At 37.1% G+C, this 15,891-nt stretch overlaps 1 pseudogene; it reads left to right on the forward strand.

Moving 5' to 3' along the window:
* Nucleotides 1–515: 515 nt before the first annotated feature.
* On the forward strand, nucleotides 516–1,595 carry LOC118757592 (ATP-dependent RNA helicase DDX19B-like; annotated as a pseudogene).
* The last annotated feature ends 14,296 nt before the right edge of the window (nucleotides 1,596–15,891 follow it).

A 15,891-nucleotide genomic window follows, 5' to 3' on the forward strand; every position in this document is an offset into this window, starting at 1 on the left:
ATTGGTGAGAATGCAATTAGAAAACCATTGGGAAAACAGTATGGAGGTTCCATAAACTAACACAGAACAAACATAAGCTCTAGGAATTCCTCTGATTAATATCTTAAGGAAATAAATCAGTCTATTAAAGAGATATGAGGGTAACCACCATGCTAAGTTTCAAAGACTTGGGCTACTGGTCAGGTCTGTGGCTGAATTAGTTTCTATTCATCTTGCAAGTAGGCAAGGTGAGCAACTGGCATGTTAAGGAGGAAAAAAACTGAACCAGATGCCAATGGTGCTATTGTCCAGATCCATGCTAATGTGGAAAAGATAACCACAATAAAGAGGACAGAATTGTTTATTCCCTGCTCAACAAACTGATTCAGAAGCAACATGGTTCATAACATAAACCAAGTAACAGCCTAGTAATGGGATTCAAATTTCCCACTCTACTTGGTGAAGTCTTAAAGATCTCTTCTAGAAACTACAATCCCTCATGAGAGCCTACACAATGGATTTCAAAACTGCCCGCCAAGATAAAAGAAAAAATTTTACCTTGGATGCTTCCTGAACTCCCACTGAACTGAGATTCTCAGCCACAGCCTGATACTGGAAAAACACCTGCCTTTGTGTTGGCCATGTTCAGCCAAGTAATACCTGCAAACAGATATGACCAATGTCTGTACCTCTCCCCAACATTATGAATTGGCCCTTCAAATGGGAAAATTAATTGAGCACATGTGCAGGTTTTATCCTGAACTGAAGCTGGTTTACGTTGTTCAAGGCAATACATTGCAATGGAGTTCAAAAGGTAAGAGCAGATTGCCATTAGCATCTGGAGACTCTCCTGGGCAGGCACTCCAAAGTCAAGTTCATTGACCCCAAGAAGTTGAAGGGATTTGTTATGTACAGGTTGATGCGACAATATTCACTCACAGCCACCTGGATCAGAGCATCCATACCCAGAGGACGCTTCTGAGGAAGGGCCAGATGGTGATTTCCCTTGCCACCTTTGAAGACTGTGTGGAAGTTTTGCCCAGAAAGTGGTCTCAATCACGATTAACAGCAGCTTTTGGAAAAGATGTCAGACACCATCAAGTATTATGTTCTGTGAAATGACAGAGATGAAAAGTTTCAGACTTTGTGCTACCTGTAAAGGGTCATTACCATCACTCAAGGCAATATCTCCGGCCACATTCTCAAAACAACCAGCTGGTTGGCAGCAGAGTTCTCAAAAGAAGGCCACCGGTGGCTCTGCTTAGCAGTGAAATGATAGCAGAGCAGAGGGCAACTGTGATTGAGAGTTTCCAAGAGGGCCATCGATATGTGTGCCTGTGGTGTCGATACTGAACAAGTGTCTGTCATCACCTACTTTGACCTTCTCATAGGTAAGACTGGAAAGCCAGACAAGAAGACCTGCCTGCAAAGGATTAGGCCTGTTGACTTGCTTTTACAAGACAGGCCTGACCATGAACATGGTTGACAGCAAGTATAACATGAATATACTGAATAGAATCCAGGAGCATTTTAATAAAAAGTTAACACTGGACACAGATGTTTTAGACAATATTGAGAAAACAGCCAACTTAGTATCTCTATTGTCACTTGCCTAGGGGAAAATGGCTTTTCTAGCCTAGATATCGAGTTATCAAGAAAACAAGTGTGAGCATAAAGAAACTGCATACTTCTTTTAAAATTGCATACAGACTCTATAAAATTTTGTGCAAATTATGGGGCATGATAGAAAAACCATATAACTCTGGGATAAATTGGGGATAAATACACAGAAATTTACCTTTTGAAAAAAATAGAGATCTGTCTTCCCCTTCCATGTTTATACACTTTATTCATACACAGCAGCCAACAAATAGAAACACTATCACTATCCAAATGGTAATGAAAAAAATGAATTATAGCACAACAAACAATGGTGTACTAGATAGCCACAAAAGAATGAAATCTCATCATTTTCAACAATACGGATGGAACTGGAGTTTATAATATTAGGTGAAATAAACCAATAGCAGGAAGATACATAGCACCTGATCCCAGTCAAGTGCAGGATTTAAAAAATGAAGGAAGATGCTATACAAAGTTAAAAAGTCTAATGTTGGTTACCAGAGGCTCTGGATGGAAGAAGAAGGGAGAGGGGAAAAAACTAATTAATGGGTACTAGGATACAATAAGCCAGAAGTAAGAAATTCTAGGGTCCAATTGCACAACTGAGCAGCCACAGATAATATCAATGTGTTGGCAATGCCTGTGTCACTGTGTATCCCAAGCCGAGCGGAGGGACTAGGATTACAAAAAAGACAACACACAGTGGGTCATTCTTGTAAAGAGAGTGCTGTTTATTTGAACTTAGCCTGCCCTTTTATAGTCTGCCTAGTTCCTCCCAGTATTTTCCCAATGCTCAAGCAACTCCTAAGATCCCCAGGGGCATCTTGAAAAAGGGCAAGCAGGGAAGTGGGAACTTGTGGTCAAGCCAGGGGCTAAATGTATCAGGCCAACATGACCCATCCTGTTACCCCTTGAAAAACAAGCTAAGCTGTGGAGTTAACCCTTGGGAGACCAGGCCCTGCATCAATGTTCTGTATATTTGTTCATTTATGAAATCATAAAAGACAGGATTTCGTATGTTTTCACCATAAATAAATGTTGAGCATTTTACCATGCCAGGATATAACACTATGCATAGGAAATTTTAAAAAGATGGGTACATATCAATCATACTTTTTGTTTTAAATAACTTGAAAAAATCATAATTAAAACAAATAACAAATTTAAAATGTTTTTAAAAGATTTTTTTAATTTGAAAGTCACAGTTACACTGAGAGAAGGAGAGGCAGAGGGAGAGAGGGAGAGATCTTCCATTCACTGGTATACTCCACAAATGGCAAAATCCCTGGAGTTGAGCTGATCAGAAGCTAAGAGCGAGGAGATGTTTCTTGGTCTTTCGCATAGATGCCGTGCTACATGGATCTGAGCCATCCTCCACTGCTTTCCCATGCCATTAGTAGGAACTCAATCAGAAGTGGAGCAATTGGGACATAAACTGGCACCCATAAAGAAAATTGGCACCACAGGCAGAAGGCTCAACCTACCTATGCCATGGTTCTGGGCCCAAAAGTTTAATATATTTTAATTTCATTTTACATGGAACTTTTTGAAGTGCCCTCATATTGTACTAAATAATTTATATGGGGATTTATACAGTTGTATGTTCAAGTGACAACTGTGGTTTCATGCTCATTTCCAAGTACTGACATCTCTTTGGTATCCGTGTTAGTTAAGATCAATTGGTCAGTTATTCACTTTACCTGAACTCTTTAAGCCATTTCTATAGAAGTTACCTTTAACTTCCAAGGTAAGAGGTATAGTAACAGTCTTCATATGTTGCAATCATAGAAATTTTGTGAAAACTATTAACCTTAGAATAACTTAATTATTTTGTTAACAATCATCGAAATTTCATGAAAATTCCTAACTTTAGAATAATTCCTCTAAAGCTGAATTGCTCTTAATGATACCTACCAAATTCATGTAAATGAAAATTTATCTGGCTGCACTGTCCATCAATAAGGTAAAGATTACTAGGTGTAGGACTGAGGTATCTAGTGAAAATTTAGTGCCAATTTGGATGTTAATTACTGGATATTGATAGTCTCTATTTTGATACAGAGTCAAGGTCAAAAGCACTGCTTTAGTTTAGTTGTTCTTGAACATGATCTGCAGGAGAATCATGCTGATGGTTTCTTAAACAAGAGGGTGGCTATTTCCCGTCACCAGAGATTATGTTTGACCTAAGGTGGATAACTGTTTTATAGCTATCAGCAACATTCAAAATCACTATGTTAGGTTAACGTGGTAGCATAGTAGGCTCATCTTCTACTTGGGGCTCTGGCATCCCGTTGGCGCTGGCTCAAGGCCTGGCTGCTGCACTTCCAATGCAACTCCTTGTTATGAGGACAGCCCAAGTTCTTGAGCCCCTGTACTCATGTGGGGGATGTGGAAGAAGCTTCTGCCTTCAGATCCCCTCAGCTCTTGCCATTGCAACCACGTGGGGAGTAACCCAGCAGATCGAAGATTTTCATTTATCTCTCTGTCTCCCCATACTCTGCTATTGTGTCTTTCGGGTAAAATGCATAAATGTTTAAAAAAGAATAAAAACCAATATATTTGTTTCTTTGGTAACGGGAGGAATCAGGGAGTGGTGGAGTAAGGAGGCAGCAACATATTATGTCTTCAGTATGATAGATAGCTGAAAGATTGAGAATAGGATGTCTCACCTCAGACAAAGGAAAGATAGCATGATTCTATGCTGTTCCATGATGTACCTCAATGAAAAAGCTTATTTACAGGGTACAGCTACGATGGATAGGGGTGCTACTCCAAATTTAAGATATCTTCCTGACTTCTGCAAGAAGTCTGTACTGTACCAGGGTCACTTCTTAGTTTACCAGGGTGATCATACTTTCATTCTATATAACAAGGAACAATAATTAATTTAGAGATTTTAATCAAGTCCTAGGGGGATGTAAAGGGATATATTCACTTTAAAATCAAATAAGAGGAAAATGTTATCTTAGGGGAATGGAAAAAAGTCATTAGAGTACTAATCAGTTATTTAAAATACCTCCACAATCCATACAAAGGTTATAGATTATTAGGATGGATCTTTTAAGATTGCCCACAAAGTGGAAGATTATGTCGGTTTGGTCTAATAGCAATATTAGCTAAGTCATGTGTTTCATTAAAATCAGGTGAAAATCACAGCTTGAAGCACTATCAACAAAGAGCGTTTTCACTTTCTTTCTGCCTTTCCCTAAGGAATTCTTGTGTCTGGCAAATGGTAAATACTTAATGAATGCTGATTGTGTGAATAAACAGTCTGTGTGAAAATAAGGTGGTTTCAGAGTAATAGAATCCATTAAACAGGCACATTTTAAGTCTGATCTTGTTGTCCCCATGTGTGTTCTCTGCTGCACTGTTCATTTTTTGAAATGTCTGTGTCTACTTCCTTAACTTTACTTTAGTAAGCTTTACTCCCATGAAGTCACTGATGGACCATGGCTTGTATGAACCAGGATGCACCTTGCCCCTCCCAGCTCCTCCAACTTGTAAAATGAGATCATTTTGTATCATACTTGTTATTGTTAAACAATATAGCTTCCCATGGGTCCCCTTTCACCTTTGTCAAATATTTTACAATTGTCCTTTAGTTGGTTTCAAAGCTTAAGTGACTATTTGTAATGCATGTGCTACAATCCCAACTTTCAATATGCTGAATTTAATTTTCTGGGGAAAGTTATACTTCCTCTTTTGTTCATCCACAAGATAAGGGAATATAATATTGTTCCATCATGTCTCCCACCACTTTGGACTGTGTAGTAAAAGAAAAATAACTTTGTGCTCTTTTCTAGTCTGTTTTGCATCTGTTTAATCAGAAATATTAAGACATCATGATTACTCAACGACAAGACAGAACAAACACACACCTTAAAAAATAAGCAAAGATTCATGTTTGAGAATGCTAGTATACTGCAAAATCACAGTAGGAAAAAAATCATGTCTGAATCAAAAACTAACAGTTGTTAAAACTATCTTGCTCAGTGTACTAGAATCTCTCTTTGAGCAAAAAAAAAGTGCTTGAATAACAGTGAGTGTACTTTTTATGTAGTGACTGATACTTTTAGTAGGGTAGAAGATACAGCTAGAAACCACAGTGTAAAATGAAAAATGGTTGTGTTTTACATGTTCTATCTTCTATGAAGAAATACCATATACTAGTGGCTGGTAAATAAGAGGAATATATTTTGCATTATTTTGGAAGCAGAGAAGTCTAAGACCAAGACACAGCTGATGAACAGCTGATGAAGGACACTTTCCCTTACAGCCTGCTTCCTGTGACCCCATGTGGTGGAATAAGCTGCCAAGATCCCTAGACCTCCAGTAGAAGGAACCCAATTTCATGCATAAAGATCTTTCAATCCTGATTTAATCATCATCATAATGATTTCAGCTCTGAATCCAGCTCATAGGGCATAAGAGTTCAGCAACAGAGTCTAAGAGAAAGGAACGCCAATATTCAGACTGCCTCTCTCAGGAGCAATAGGGAGACATAGGTTTTTAAGTGTCTGATATGATCCTGCCTTTCTGTCCGAAATTCCAATGAAGAATGTCTATCTACTGTAGAGGTCACAAGCTTTTTTTTTTCATGTTAAGATTTATTTATTTTTCTTGGAAAGGCAGATTTACAGAGAGAAAGACAGAAAGATCTTCCACCTGCTGGTTCACTCCTCAAATGGCTGTCACAACCAGAGTTCAGCCGATAAAAAGTCAGGAGGAGCCAGGGGCCTCTTTTGGGTCTCCCATGTGGGTACAAGATCCCAAGGCAATGGGCCATCCTCCACTGCTTTTTCCAGGTCAAAAGCAGGAGGCTGGATGGGAAATGGAGCCGCCAGGACATGAACTGGTGTCCATGTGGGTTGTGGCTTAGAGATGGAGGATTAACCAGTTAGCTAATGTGATAGATGAGGAATCATCTATCAGTTGATGCTCACTTTTTAAAATCTGAGCACCTATACCCATACCACTGTTTGAATGATTTTTGAGCTTGGAATTTTGGGCTAAAAATTAACAGTAATAGCAATGGCCTGGATTACACTGATCACTTTCCAGTGTTTATCACATCTGTTTATCACCTCTGTGATCTGGCCATTACCCACTCTTGTAGCATGAATATACTACTTCCTCTGCTGTTTGTCTTCAACTCTCCTTGACTGGAATGAGTGAAAGAATAGTTTTATCTACAATTACCTTAACTAGGTTCCAAAACTTGTCTCAAATAGTATAAGCAGGCACAGACTCCAGTAAAGTTACTAATTTTTCCCCCAATGTTCACCTGAACTATCACCTCTTTCATGTATTCACCATTACCATTTCCTGGGAAAAATGAAAGTCCATACATGTGTGGCTGAGGAGTTCAGTTCGGTTTGTCAATAACTACTATACATTCTATGCACTGTATTCAATGATAAGAATTTACTAAAGGGTTTATCATAAAGTTTGCTTGCTTATATGGAATATTTTATTTGTACCTTTCCACAAACGAACTCTCAATTGAAGAGAGAACCCATATCTAATTTACCTATCTCACCAAGAGTGCCACCATAATGCCAAGCAAAAGCATCATCTCTGTCAATACCAGAAATAAAAGTGGAAAAGAGACAAGGCTACAGTTTCCAATATCACACACTCCGGTTGTGGTGGTAACAAATAAAATTTCCAATCAGCGAACACCAGGATATGCATATGGTGTGAGTACACATGGCTGCAAATACTTGGAGTTCAAATTACAAAGTAAAATGTGTTGCTTCATTATCTTGAGAGCATTTTAAAGTTATTGATTGTGGAAGTTGATTAATACAAGGCCTACTTATATGATTTCCAATTACGTTAAATGTCACTATTCATGTGCGAAGGTTTGGAAGATTTGGGAGTATCCCTGTATTCCCACAAGAAAAACAGATGAATTAAAACAAATGGACAAGAAAAAGTAGTTGGCATCTATCTGTAGAAGCTTCTTTTCCTGGAACAAAGACCAGGTCTTGAGCAAGAAGCAGCAAAGACAGTTACTGAATAGCCAAATCAGTAAATAGCAATAACAAGAAATGTAAAGAGCTCCAATATAAAAAGGAGCACGATGTCTCAAAATTTTTATCCTGAGTTCTGACCTGTATGTTTTCTGAAGCAATGAGCAGTTTGAATTATAGGCACACAGGAAAAACAAAAGATATTTTGTGAGGTTAAAAGTTGCTTGTCACTGCCTTATCGGCTTTCAGATACGCTCCTATTACTGGGAGGATATCTGTAGTTTCTTCAACTCCAGAGTTTTTTAAAATAAGAACATTTTGTTTCTATTGAATGCTGGTTGTCTCTGTTCAACAGTTTTAGACGAAGAGTTGAATGAATTTGTGGAATAATGTCTTTAAAAATACCACTTAAGACATGGGGACACCAAGAATAAAGGATGAGATGGAGTTGTCCAAACATAGAAGTTTTATCATTAGGGGAGTGTGATTGATTTATCACCTAATAAACCTTAGGTACAGTGTTAGCATCTTATTTGCCTTCAGCATGAGTCTACAAATATGATTTTGTTTCTTTGTTTTACAAACCAGAGGTTCCAGGGCATTAATCAGCTTTATTCAGATTTTATAGTTAGTAATAAGTTAGGCAGGATTCCTGCTTTAGCCTAAGTAAAACAAAAATAAAAATACTGACACAATCAAACCTTTGGAAGATATGAAAATAAGCACATTTCAATAGCATCCTTTCTCATACTCTTAAATGGTAGTCTATATTCGTTAAACATCAGCAAAATTTTATAGTCCACTGTTGAAACATATTTCTACTATTCCTAAGGTAATCTGTTTTTCCTTTTACCCAAAAGGTTTCCTTATGTTGAGCTTCACTCATGTGCAACAACGACTCTGGTCACTGCAATAAAACTTACTTGTGCACTGGATGAGAATGTTGGGCACTGACTAGAAAGTCATTAAAAGAAGCATCTCCACTTCATATACTTTAATATCCATTCCTCTGCCCTCCTCATTTATGGATGAGAGAAGTGGTTTTTATTCCTAAATAAAAATGAGATTACGAAGTATAGTTGCTATTTCTATCTTCCTCTAAAGAGCTCTTCTCCCCAACTCCTGAAGTTGATCATCATCTGCAGTGCTCAGACTGACTCATCTTGCCATTACAGAAACCCAGCCACTTGTGGTACACAAATGGTTCAGGCGTCCCTAGGATGCATCCCAGAAAACACCGACAAATGGCAATAATGATGTGTCCAGGATGGGAAGAAACTGTGAAGAGACAAAGAAACTAGCATTGCTGATGGCACACTATGTTCCATGAAGGGTATTAAGTAGTTTGAAAATCAAATTTAGTTTACTTTTGTCTTAACATTCCTATTAGGAAAGTAATTATAATTGGATTTTTACTGTATGCCATGCACTGCTATGAATACTAAAAAGGTATCAGCTTGTTTAATTTTAAATGGAATTAACTGCCTTAAAAAATTAGTGCAGTAAGTTTCAAAGTTGTCCAAATTCCAAAGTCACTTAGCTTGTAGTAACAGCACACATTTTTTTTCCTCTTGCACTTTGTTTCCAAGTGAAAATACACTTCAAAATCCTGTTTAACTATAGATCAGGTTTTATTTTACCTGGGATTAGGCAGGATTATATTCTAAGAGACATAAAATGAGAGTTGCTTGTGTCTCAGATATCAGAGAAGTGACAATTCTGAGATCTAATGTGATTTATTCCAGCATTCTTCTCCTGTTTTGCAGATAGGAAATTTGAAACCCTGCAAGGTGGTATAGGTAGAACCACACAGCTAATTAATGACAAAATCAGCATCCATACATGCTTTTCATTTCCTGTTCTTCCCGGTATTCCACAATATTGCAAGACACAACCTCCAGGGATGCAGAAACCCAGCCTTTGTCAGGAAGACAAATCAAGGAGAAATCCAAGGATTTCTATGAAGTTTCCCACCCTCTACCTTTGGTTTAACTATGAACAGTGGGCCTTTGATCTTCAGCACGCTAGCCAATTGCAGCATCCTGAGTATGAACTCCTACCATGCTTCTCTATTGCCTGGAGATAATTGTTTCATTCCCTTTGGGTTTTCAGAATGTCCTTCAGAACTTCTGAGTTTTCTCAACTCTCAACCTCAGGCTATTCCAGCTCAAAACCTCAACATAAATATATTAGTCATCCTCAAAAATTATCCAATCTAATTCCCAAATTTCAGTCATGTTATATTTTGCACCTTTTCTCCATATATAGAGACACATTTTATATCCCAATGATTGTAGTGTCATATATATACATTTATATGTGATCTATGCATATACACCTTCTAAATGTGCATTTTTCAGTGTGCCCCATGTACTTACCATAAGACTACATTACTGTCTTAAATACTAAGTGCTCATTTAGTGAATAGAATAATTTGGCATCATTCTATCTGACACACAAATAAAATTAGGTTTTTACAAAGCTTACCAAAGAAAACTCAGGTTTCCAAAAAAGTGTTATTTCTTGGGAGAACTCACTATTTTTCATACAAGCAAAAGAAAATGACAGTTCTTGCCACTAAAATTCAAATTACTATACACCTTGCACTGTGAAACCAAGGAAGATTTAAAGACAATCTCATCTAGTGCAGGTTGAGTGGTAGACAACGTTGTTTCCTACAAATTAAGTTAATTGGTTCTACAATAGCAAAAGGAAGTAGCAGCATGCATATTGCTAGTCCCTCCGGAGTGAAGCTGAAAGTGGCTCAGGGAATACACAGGAAATCTATTGAAGATCAAATGTTCTTCCAGAATCCAATCCTTACTGTGTTACCTAATTGCTATGCAATTTTATCTCTAAATGACTTGCATTGTCTTATTGCTTCTTTAGAAAAATACTTGAAGAATGCATTTAATTAAATACACTCATAATATGTTAGGAGAATTCATGTTAGTGGGATACAATACCAATTGATTAATATGATCAAACATTCTTATCTACCTAATTTGCAACTATCAGAAAGCTATATCCAAACCACTGCAATTTCTGCAATTTGAAGGTTATGGGAGAGCTTGGTAGGTTACATAATCATGTGAACTCATGATTGCAATAGGGAGGAAATTGTTTACTGCATTCATCACTATTTTCTATTTCTATAATGAACACGATAGTTTTGTGACAAAGGGAGTACTGGTTATTTTTGGATGCATGAAGTGCTTTGAGAGAACAAAGTTGAAGCTTTTCACAAGCTAGGGTACATTTATAGGAAGCAAACAGGACAGACTTTTTGATTAAGAATGTGCATCAGCTAGATCCCCATATCTAGGGAACAATACTTTAAGAAGGAATGATGTCAGCAAATGTCCTATATTAAAAAATAACATCATGTATTGTAACTCTTCTAGGAAAAGCATGTATTCTAGGTATAGTGGAGAGAGAAGACTATTAAAATGTTGTCAATCTTTAATCATCTTACTCTGAAGTAAGTATTTCTCTTTCTACTTTTACATATGGTATTGAATATGAGGTAACCTGAAAGGATGGAGCTATTTTACCATTTCATAACGATGAGGAAATTGGTAACATAGAAGTTACAACTATCTGTTGTCTCATTTATTTGAAAATTATTATTGAAAACATACAGCTAGGGACTTTTTTAAATGAGAACCAAAATGTGGCACTTCCTGTAGGAGAGAATTCCTATGCAGAATGCAGATTCTGGAGCATGATCTGAGAATGTGAAGGTTTAAACCATTTCCAAGTTACGCATTCCTGCTGACCTGGGAGTCACATTTAGGTTAATAAAGGGAAATTCCATGCTGGTGGAGTCTAATGAAACCGGTGTCAAACAAGAGGAAGCAGGAAATAGGCTAAGGACTTAATGGGTCATGTTGACAATTTGCAACTTTATCTTTGTAGATACTTACTAAAAACTGTTCAGGAAGACTTAGGTAGTAGCAACAGTGGAGTCGTAGGTACAGCACCATCCCCACTGTCCCACAGCTCAGGAGCCCTGGTGCCAACGGCTAAAGGGTGCCCCAGGAACTGGCTCCAGCCCGGGCTTCGCTGCTGCTGACTCCACCATGCCCACAATTCCTTCCCAGCTTGCAATTATTTATTGGTTAATTTCATTAAGATTTATATTGGAAAGGCAGATTTCACAGAGGGAAAGATCCTCCCTCCTCTGGTTAATTCCCCACGTGCCAAGTGGTCGCAACTGCTGGAGCTGAGACGGATGGGAAGTGAAGCAGCCTGGACACAACCAGCACACATATGGGATCCCTGCAGGGTTAAGGTGAGAATTTAGCCGCTGAATCATCATGCCAGGTCTAGCGTGCATTTAATCTTTACAACAGCACTATGGAACAGTATGTTAAAAAGGGAAAGATAACCCTTTTATAGGTGAGGAAACTGTGGTTAAAAAATGTAACAATTTTCTCAAGGCTACACAGCCAGCAAGCAGAGACAGAATAGTCAAATGAAATGAAAAATTTATATTTATCCACATCCTTCATTCATGGAATGAATCCCAGGACATAAAAGGAAACAAGACCAGAAAAACCAATTCCTATTTTTGAAATTCCCTGATTTTTCTTAGTAAGATATATATATATCAATATCACATGACTTATGCCAATACATTACCACTTGCATTTTTCTGACTATTTTTGACATCTCCAACTGTTCACATTCTCCATTCCATTAATGCCAGTGTATAATTATCAAATCTATGACCTGCCCAACCAGTCTGTAAATATAAAACATTTTGATCTATGTCCACATACCTAATAGATAGCCTAGGAAATAAGAAATGGTTCCTGGAAAAGATTAATACAGTCTTTTTGCACTATCATGTCATTGATTTTCATAAAGTTTACTTCCAGGTAGGGAAAGACTAACTTGATTTTAAAAGAAGTTCTCTTCAGATTGGCACATGTATAGTTCACAATAAAGCATATATTGCACAGGCAGCCTCCAATCAAAAAGAAAAGACAAGGAAAAGGAAACAGGCAATGTTTGATTCAGTTTGTGCTGTATTCATGTACTAAAATATCTGTCTACCCCATGAACATGTACAAGTGTTACATGTTATCTAAAGCCTTATCAAACAATGAACTTAGATGCTCTTCATTCTAATACACCACAACTGTACATCTTAGGAATTACGTTTTAGGAGAGGCAATATAATATGGTGATCATTAACACAACATTTATGAGTAGGTGGTACAAATTGAAAATTAACTAGTCAGACAGTCCAATTTGTATTTTTAGATTCACATTGAGGCAAAAAGCTTTAAGATTAGATAGAAAATCAAATCATAGCATATAGAATTTTATGATCAGGAGGCCAAGTGAGCAAATGACTGTTAAATAACATGATTTAATAAGTTTATTAATCCTGTTGTGATTAACACTGCAAGTTTCTGACAATTTAGAGATGAAACGATTAAATTTATGTGTTGAAGTTCAGGTAATAAGAGCTTCATTCTCTCCATTTTAAGATTTCACAAAACTCCTTCTTGTAGCCTTCGTGTTGCTGAACCACATTTTAGAGAGGGTTTTGTTCTGCTCATGAGTGCTCAGTATTCTGAGAACTAATTGTATTGGTTAAAATCAAGAGCACATCTTATCTGCTAAATTGTCCTTGAAATGAAGACTGACCCAGGTCTAATTCTCAACAGCATCTCAGCTGAGCCATCTGACTTACTTTCTGTTGGAAACTGAACTGTAACTGCTTTACTGTGGGATAGCAGAACGAAAGTTGTAACTGATTTGGCTTCAGACTTAGGAAGCAAAAAAAAAAAAAAAAAAATCCCTTTTCCGTGAATTCACGGGAAAGTGCAAACCATATTCTTTTTGCAGCATTTATACTTAACCAACCATCTTTTAAAAAAGATTTCTTTTTTGAGATCTTCATTTTTTTAAAGATGTATTTACTTTTATTGGAAAGGCAGATATACAGAAAGGAGAGACAGAGGAAGATCTTCCGACCATTGATTCACTCCCCACACAGTTGCAAAGGATGGAGCTGAACTGATCTGAAACCAGGAGCCAGGAGCCTCTTCCGGGCCTCCCGTGCAGGTGCAAGGTCTCAATGCTTTGGGACTTTCTGCTCGACTGCCTTCCCAGGCCATATGCAGGGAAGTGGATGGGAAACAGAGCTGCTGGGCTTAGAAAAGGTGCCCATATGGGACCCAAGTGCATGCAAGTCGAGGACTTCAGCCTCTAGGCCACATGCTGGACCCTGAGATCTTCATTTTAAGAGAAAAATCATGGAGAGTAAACTGAATTAGATTAAACGATACTTCTAGGAAATGATGGTACTGGAATTCAAATTCAGGTGCTATGGTGCAGAAGACAGCATCTTAAACACTTTACCAACCATTTTTTTATATGTAACTCACACATCACCAGTACTATCTTTCTGGACTAATATCAACATCACTGTAGACTACGCTAGATATTCCTTTTATTGAGCAATTTTTACACGTCAAATATTGAAATTAGGGTTTTACCAATACTAATTGTTTAACCATCTGGGGAAGCATAATTATCTCCATTTGGTAGATAAAACAGTAGTTAAAGGAGATTTAGAAACTAAGATTGTCAAGATAACAAGATGAGTCTTTTGTATTTCATTTCAGTGCTTCTCAATCAAGGACATTAGTAATCACTGGAGGACATTTGACAACTTAAGGATATTTTATAGTTGTTCCAAAGCACAAAGTTTGAGAATGTAAGTGGGTGGTGGACTGGGATTGTAACCATCACTGAATGTGCTAGAATGTTCAAAAAATGCAGTGAGAGAAACAGGAGACTGCTACAGGGCATGATATGGTAATTATTGTTGTTACTGTTAGTGCTAGCTTGTTATTTGTTCACTTATCAGTTTGTCCACCAACAATTATCACAATCACCTGTGGAATACACACAAAACAACAGCTTGAATCCTTGATTATATCTCTTTGACTTAAACATTTTCGGCCCCCCAAATGCAAAGCGTATAATAATTTTGGCATATGCTAGTACAAAATACTGTTAAGTGATGGGTAGATTAGAAAGAAGTGATACATGGAGGTGGCAGCTATAGAGCTAGTACTTGGTGGTAGAAGAGTCCTTGATTTCAAAGGCTAATTTACTATTCTCATAAAGTAAGTGGGAAATAAGGTTAAATCTCTTGTGGCTGGTCACTAGTTTTGATATTTCTGATTTTCCTTGCAAAATTAGAAAGGGGAAAAAACTTTTGCAATGTTGTTGCACTCTAGACATGCTCTTTAAGTGAGCACATGAATCAACTCCAGGGGATTACAGCCTATTTTTCTCCAGGTTGGATTCTCACCATGGACCAGTGAGTTAAGCAGAGCCTTGTCCCAGTCACTGGGCCACACTGAATCGTGTACTCATTGAAGAGAGAAGGGATAAGGAGCCTTGTGTTTCAACGTGTGCATATTATGTTTGCTTTTCAAAACACTAACAGGAAATAATGAAGAAAAAAGTTTCTTCTGTTTCTCCCAGAGGATAATGAAGATCAGAGATATGAAAGGAATTTCCAAAGGTACAGTAGCCAATAAGTGGTACAGCACGAGTAGATCATCAGTGACTGGCATCCAATGATTCTTTTCAGCACAAAAATTCCATCTCTTTTAGAAAAAAAAATGGTATTTATAGTAAAAAATTTCTTATATTTAAAATAGCTCATTTTTTTCTAACCAAAGATTTAAATACAACTTATATTTAGCAATGTTAAATCTTTTGAAGATCTACAAAACTGCACTTAGCCTTTCAATTGTTCATTAATTCATCAATAATTGTTTCCATGGGTATGTTAGATTTATTAAAATGACATCTTTGGCACAACCAAAAACTGTGTTCTCATTTAAAAATCATTTAAATTTTCAAGACCTTAGCATGTCAGAGATGTATTAGATTGTTCAGTAGTTTAAATCACAGCTTAATACTGAAATACAGTTTTAAAAATAGAATAATTTAATGAATTTTAATTGAGCATTTGTAGACTTGTACTATTTTTTTATTTCTGCCACAATTGTAACATACTAAAATAGTACAGATTGCATAACCCTAAGCACATTTGTTAAAGATTCTGTTAATAAAACAAAAGAATACCGTGCTTTCTAAGTTAGATATTAAAATCCATAATACAGGATTTGATTAACAGCATTTGGGGGTATTACCTCTTAAATTTTGGTTTGTTATTAACTAACTTTTAAGACTTAGCTATTGTAAGAAAAAAATCTTCCTCTGAATTTGGACTTCTCTTTGGAAAATGAAAGCCAGAATGCAAATTATGGTCTTC

The sequence above is a fragment of the Ochotona princeps genome, chromosome 4 (genome assembly GCF_030435755.1).
Source record: "Ochotona princeps isolate mOchPri1 chromosome 4, mOchPri1.hap1, whole genome shotgun sequence".
Taxonomy (NCBI): Eukaryota; Metazoa; Chordata; class Mammalia; order Lagomorpha; family Ochotonidae; genus Ochotona; species Ochotona princeps.